We start from the raw sequence: 7,486 nt of genomic DNA, 5'->3' as shown, positions 1-7,486 counted from the left end.
AAAGAAAGAAAGAAAGAAAGAAAGAAAGAAAGAAAGAAAGAAAGAAAAAAGAAATCATAACATTTGCCAAAGCTGCCCTAGTCTCAAAAGTATTCACATCACTATTTCTTTCTCAAAATGATACTCCATGCCAATTTGACCTCATTTCTTCATCAGTAGATCTATTCAGGAAAGAGAGCCACCTTCTGAGACTCTGGGAAGTGAGAAAGAGAATGGGGAGGACCTTGAGGCTAATCCTCTCACCAGCCCGTCCCACACTTCGTCAGGGCCACTCTCAGCCCAATCCAGGAGTGAAATTAGAATTTTTCAGGGTGGAGGAACAGGAGGAGCATGATCCAGTAATTTTCCTTTGTGATAATTAACCCCAGCAAAAAGTAGAGAGGCATTTACTCCTGAGGCAGCATTTTAATGGATTATCGATTATTTTCTCTTTACTCAAAACTGTTAACATAACTGCTCACTAGAAGCAAAACAAGCCAATTTCCATGTTCTCATTTTTCTTAACCACTTACCATCCTGTGGGAGTGCTAATGAACTCTGGAAGGAAAAGAAAGGAAACAGGCCTAGAAGACCTGTCAACTTTCAAAACAGCCCCCCAAAGATTGAGAACTGACTTCATTCAGCACAGACCCAGCTCTGTGCACACTCAGACACTGAGTATAAGACAAAAATAATCTGTCTCTCGCTGAGGTTCAGTGTACGGCTGGTTCTTATGAGAAAAGAGCTTAGAACAGAACATAAAGATGTTTCTCCAGTGCATTTTATCTTCAACATTCGAAAGTTAACTTCACAAATGATTTAAAAATCAGGATTCATTTAATAGAATGTAATGCTTTGTTCTGATTTTTTATTGTTGTTACTTTAAAATTTCACCAACAGGTGAGTAATTGCCTTTTTTCAACTTAATTGATTCTGGTGAAAGTCTTCTTGACAATTTTTAAGAGAAAATGAAAATGTGATGAAGAAGAATGGCCATATAAATCCTAAGACACGTGTCTTTTTAAGATATGCCAGCCCTTCCAACACTGCTAGTGTCCTTTTTAATGCAAAGAAAAATACTGGTTAATTATGACTATAATATTTTAATTAAAAATTCCATAAAATGTAGTGATGGAGAATATCAGAAGACTATAGTCTTTAATAAATGTTTCCTTGTTCTCACTTACCTATTTCCTTCTTCTGCAAACTCTCCCTTCTCCAGATAAAAGTTTATTATTTAAGCAAAAAAAAAGTTATAAACATCCATTATGTGCATAGGAGAGGGTACTATGGTTATGAATAAAAGAAGATGCCTACTCTGGTAAAACTCATTGTCTAAGAGGATGCCAACCAACATTCTTCAGATTGCTTTTATACAGGTAATGCAATTATAAATTATCTCAGGGTCTCTTCTCTGATTTTATCCCATCAGTATTCCAGAAACTATAAAATCTGATTCCCCATTACTGGTATTGCTGCAGCTAATAGCCTTGATTCCTCTGAGTTTTATTTCCTGTGAGAATTGATACAATATGAGAGAAAAGGAAGAAAACCAGAGGGGACCATTCCATTTAATTTAGAGAGATTCTTTAAATGGGCAATAATGACAAGATTTCATTAAGAGGAAGTTTTCAGGAGACTTTTGCTGGTGGGAGGGAACTGGAGGCCACAGGGTGGGGCATACACACAGGAGACTTTTACAGTTGGAGGGCGTGTGATGGGGAATTTAAAAAAATCAGGAACAGAAACTGCCATCCAAAGTTACCGCCAGAAGAGAACAGTAAAGAAAAGGAGAAGCAGATGGAGGTCAGCGGAGGACCTTGAACACTAGAAAATAACATTTTAGTTATTAAATAAGAGAAAGGAGAAACAATAGCAGCTAATGTTCTCTTGCATCCTCTAGTTGGACCTGGTCTAAGTACTTCCCGTTTATTATAAACAGTTAATATTTCTTAGGTGTTTACTATGTTCAGCCACTGTTCTACTTCGGTACTTAGAGTTGTCATCTTGTTTAATCCTCACAACAATCCCATGAGGTAAGTACCATTATTATGCCCCTTTGACAAAGAAGTTCACACAGCTACAAGTGGCAGGGCCAGGATTCTAGCCCAGGCAGTCTGTGTCCAAAACCTGTCTTCATAGTTTGTTTAAAAATACATATATATTCAACAGAATAAATTCGAAGATCTAATTCTAATTAGCCTTATTGAGTGATTCAAGAGTTGGGCAGCATCCCAACTAGCAACTGGAAGGGTACTCCCAGGAATTGTACAGAATCGTGTTTGCAGGAAGAAGGGTGGGGCAGGGGAGCTGCTAATAAAGGAAAAGAAAGGATTATTTTTAGGCTGGAACATCTTTTGGCGGTAGAAGAGAGAACGGTTTTTATCATGCAGATTGTCTCTTGAAGGGGAGTGATAGGGAATGGAGAGGGCCATGTGACAGATTACCTAATTTTTAACGTGACTGGTTGATTAAGATGATGTTTCTGGGAGAGAATGAAACAGCAATTAGGTCAGGAATTAAATCTAGGTTGGTATTGTGAACCAAAAGAGGGGCCACATACTAACCTGACAAGCTCAGGGGAGGACAGCATGATTGCCCCTACAAACTAAGAGACCATAAGTATATAATCCTATATAAGTAACCATATAGGATGGTCTGCACATAAAAATTCCAAACTAAAAGCAGGTCATGGAGGGTAGTCAGTCCTGGGTCTGTAGCCTCCCTGACAAAGGTCAATCTTTACCTTACGAGAGCCTGTCTATTGTCTTTTTGCATCTAAGATAACATACCTTTGAAATGTCAGTGTGATCTCCTTTTCCAGACCCCTCAGGCCACAACACACTGCACCAGAACAAAGACCCCTCATTGCTATTTTGTTCCCGGAATACCATCTCTATGTGCTGCAAATGTTAATTATTTACTATCCAGCATCCAGCAATGTAAAAGAAGTTTGTGTACTTTTTATCCAATCCCAGGGATTTCCCTGCTTTACTTTCTCCCACCCTTTTTATCTACCACCAATGGATTTTATGTAACCCTCCTTACATCTCCTGCTTTGATTCTAATGTATAAAATAAGTTGAAAAACTGCCATACTCCAGACCATTTTCTCAATCCATTGAGATTGTATTTCTTAGCGATCGTTGTCAGTTTGACCCAGATGAACTCATAAAAGTTCTCCACAGGTTTGGATGTTTCTGCGTCAATCATATCATGGGTTTAGCCCAGGTAATGCCATTCTGGGCCTGTAGTTTTCTCCAACAAGTCCCTGCACACACTGCTTCCCCCCAGAGTGACCAAGCTGCTGTGCTCACCAATACTGTGGTCTCCTCTTCTTCCTGGGTATGTGGTGAAACTACATCTTCCAGCCCCTCGCAGTGGGGGCGACATGCGCTGATTCGGAATGTTAAGTGTCTGACCTCCTAAAACCTCTCCCAAGGTCATTCATGCTTTCCAGTCCCTCGCCAGGAGTGAGATACGCAGAACCCAGAGAACTCTGAGGCCCTAGAAGATGATGAAACTGCTAGATGGAAGGGGTCTGGATCCAATTGCCAAAAATCCAATTGGTCTTTAATGTTTTCAAGAAATAACCTTTCCAGTGTTATATCACTGAGATTTGGGGGTTGTTTATTGCAGTCGTAACTTTTTGCTGTTAAGACCTCTTCTTTTTTTCTGCAAATCATCTTGTGGTCTGTAAGTATATAAGAAAATCTCAGCAAAACAACAGAATGGTTATTGGCTTTGCTTGTAGAGCTAACACTCCTTCAGAATTCTTGGTGACCAGCAACCTGGGAAAATGGGAATCTGTATAGTTTTGGAGGCCAAGGAGGCTTGTTAGCCCGGTCATGTCTCCTAATAGAGTCAACCTGAAATTGTGCTGGGGGATCCCTGAGGCTGAAACAGAGAACTTTGAGTTCAGGCTTCCTTCTTCTTCAGTCTCCTAGATTGTAGAGAAACTGGGCTCCTAGATTTTATCTGTGCATTTCACCCAAGGGATTTCTCTGGGAAATTTGCACACACTCCTCACCGCTCTCAGTGTTTACCTGAATATCCAAGGTCTTGTTACACTCACAGCTCCAGACAATTGACTCTTTACTCTAATATTCAACCACTCAATCACTGCTGCTACCTCTAGACCACTGGTGGCCTAAGAAGAGAAGGGAAGTGGGATTGGGGTCTTCAGTGCTCTATCAACCATGGAATGCTTTCCAAGCTGTAATAGAAGATACCCATCTCTTCCCACCTCCCATTATACACATGATAAGTGATCCACAATGGTTAGAGAGAGACAATTTGGTGGTGTTAAATGGAGAACTCAGAAAGAAATGAGGAGATTAATGGAGTGTGGTCATTGCCTACTCTTTTGTTTTCCTGTCTAAAAATATTTGAAAGATCCTTTTGGATTTGCCTCTGCCATTGGGATGGGGAGAAAAATTCAGGGATGCAAAGCCAAGGTTCTGTGGAAAGACTGACATCTTGGAAGCCAGCAAGCCTAAATCTCAGACAGCATAAGGCCCAAATGTTCCCCGAAGGTAAATAGAAATGATCCTGTCTAAAAAAAGGGTAATCTTTGGACTCTGTGTCTTTGGCCTCCCAGGTTTGGCTCTTGGTCAAGTACTGCAGTTTTTTAGGCTGGCAGATCCCCAGTCTAATTTAAAAAAAAAAAGCAATTATTCTTGTGTCCTGCAGAAGCAGTGAGCCAACTGTTATCCTGAGTGCCTTCCCAATACCAAAGGTTACTTCACTCTGTTTTAAGATAGTCTAATGCATAGCCTCAAGAGAAAAGTGATTTATTTAAATATCCTTTATGAATACCTGTCAATATCATAAAATCATAGAACTTTGGAATTGAAAGTGTTCTTAATGGAACTTAATTTTCCTGTGAAATGAGTATGTTGGACTAGAACATCTTTAAATCTACTTCCAAACATAAATGTTTATGATTATGTATATATGATATGTATTTTGTATATATGATGTGTACATACACACATACATGTGCAAAGAAGCCATAAAGTATCAAGATGGATTATTTATATCAAATATTCCAAAATGTATATGTGACCCAATTTCTGAAGAAGTAAGTCTTAGCAGAGTGTGAACATGAAAACAATTTTAATCTTGCCCACCACACCATAGTAAACATAGACCATTTTTCCAGGCCCTAGATAAAATCTCAAGCAGGTCCCATAGCTTTTCCAGGTTCAAGGACAGTCTGTCATTTTAAAAGTTCAGAACAGTTTACTATTAAAACTTCAACCTAATTGACATCTAAATGTCTCCCTCAAGTTGGTTTTAGGCTTGGAAACTTATGGTAGAGAACTGGATGTGGATGGCTTATCTCTTCTTTTATCTACCTTTTCTCCAACCCCCAGCAAATATTTTAGACCCCTCAAGGCCAGACCATGGAGAGAGGGGAGGAGGGAGCAAAGATGAAGTCTTACAAAGCTGATAGAATTGTGCTCAGGCCTCTGAGTGCTAGCTGTGGCAGAGCTGCCTCTTTCTCCAGAGGGACTCCTTGAAGTTTATCTCATCCTATCTCCCTTGCTGGGAGCAGCTCTCCTCTGACCAGCAGCTTAAGTCTCCACCAGCCTTGAGATTCTGACTGCCCACCTTTCTCCTGGGGCTCTTCCTCTACTCTAGGAAGTTCTCTTGGGCAAGATCCATTTGTCTTAGTCCTTTTGGGCCACTATAACAAAATGCCACAGACTAAGTAGCTTACAAACAATAGAAAATTATTTCTCACAGTTCTGGAGCCTGGAAGTCTGAGATCAGGTGCCAGCACAGGTGGGTGACGGCCCTTTTTTGGGTTGCAGACTGCAGACCTCTCACTGTGTCTTCGCATGGTGGAAGGAGCTGGGCAGCTCTGTGGAATCTCTTATAAGAGCACTAATCCCATTCATGAGGGTTTCATTCTCCTGACCTAATCATCAACACCTCCCAAAGGCCCTACCCACTAACAGTCACCTTTGATTAGGTCACAGGGGTAGAGCCCTTACGACCAGGATTAGTGTCCTTCTAAGAGACTCTACAGAGCTCCCTTGCTCCATGCACCACATGAAGACAAAGGGAGGAGGAGACAGTGTTCTATGATCTAAAAAGCAAGCCCCTACCAGGCACCAAAACTGCCAACACTTTGATCTTGAACTTCCCAGCCTTCGGAACTGTGAGAAATTAATTTCTACTGCTGTTATAAGCCACCCACTGTATTGCACTTGTTATAGCAGCCAAAATGGACTAAAACAACACCTTTTTCTTACCAGTCTGAATGATGATTTAAGGAAACCTGAAATGGTACAATATCTTCTCTATGAAGGTGAAATGGAATAACTTAATCTAGAGAAGCCTGGCTTTTCCTGTTAGGTCTTCGCAAACTGTTCTATGAAAAATGTGGATGAAGACTCTTGAGATGGCAACTGCAAAAGTCAGATATGTAAGGTATGTTGTTATTCACAGCCTCTGCCAGATAGGCTCAAAATCTCAGGCATGTAAATATCTGTTTGCTCCAGGAAACCATCAAAACTGCTACTAACTCATAAATAATGACTTCGTTATGCCCCACGATGACTTCCTTTTTCCCAGTACATAGTAGCGATTGCCTTCCTACAAGCAAACGGAAAGATGGCTTATTAGTTTATTATTTACTTAATTATGAGAGATGGGAAACTTATGGTCCAGCTCAACAAGTTCAAAAGCAGTCTCTAAACAAGTACATTTTTAAGTGATGATGATTTGGCACAAAACGTTCTCAGGCATCTAACAAATGATTAGATGCGTATGGTCAAAATATATCACAGACAACCAAGAAATCTGTCACTCTGAGGTCAGCGTTGCTTTAAGTCAGTGAATAGTCCTTGGTACTTTTTATACACCAATCCCTACAAGAATGATCTCAGTTTTAATCACTACTAAAATAAAAATAAAAAAAAATGAAAGTGACTTTATTTAGTCAGTGGAAGAAATAAGGAAGTGGTTTGGCATCTTTCCCTTTTAGCATGACACACAGTAAGTGTTCAATGAATATTATTCTTGATGACGAAAGGAGCATGAGGACAATAACTGTAGTGTTCTCAGGACAGGCTATGTCACTGAACCATTCTTGCCCACAAGCATTGGTTGGAATCACAGTCATTTATTCAGCAACTATTTGTGCCGGCACTGTGCAAGGTGCTGGGAATGGTACAGTCACCCAAACTTGGTCCTTCCCTCAAGGTGCTTATAAGTATTAGGGAAACAAGGAGATAAGCATTGAAAATAGAGTATGGTAAGACTTCTGAAAGAGGTACTCTGTTGGTTCTGGGAGCACCTACAAATCAGAAAAGGCTTCAAGGAGGGATTCATATCTCAAACCTGGGATCTAAGAAATGAACCTGAGTTATCCAGGAAGAGGAAAAGGAAAGAGAATCCCATGAATGTCATAGACAAAGGCTGAGAGATGAGAAAGGGTGTTCAGGATATTGCAAACAGTTCAGTGTGATGAGGTAGGGTAGCAATGGTGAGAAAAA

Source organism: Pteropus alecto, unplaced genomic scaffold (genome assembly GCF_000325575.1).
Source record: "Pteropus alecto unplaced genomic scaffold, ASM32557v1 scaffold73, whole genome shotgun sequence".
In the NCBI taxonomy this organism is placed as follows: Eukaryota; Metazoa; Chordata; class Mammalia; order Chiroptera; family Pteropodidae; genus Pteropus; species Pteropus alecto.
This window is presented reverse-complemented; position numbering follows the sequence as displayed.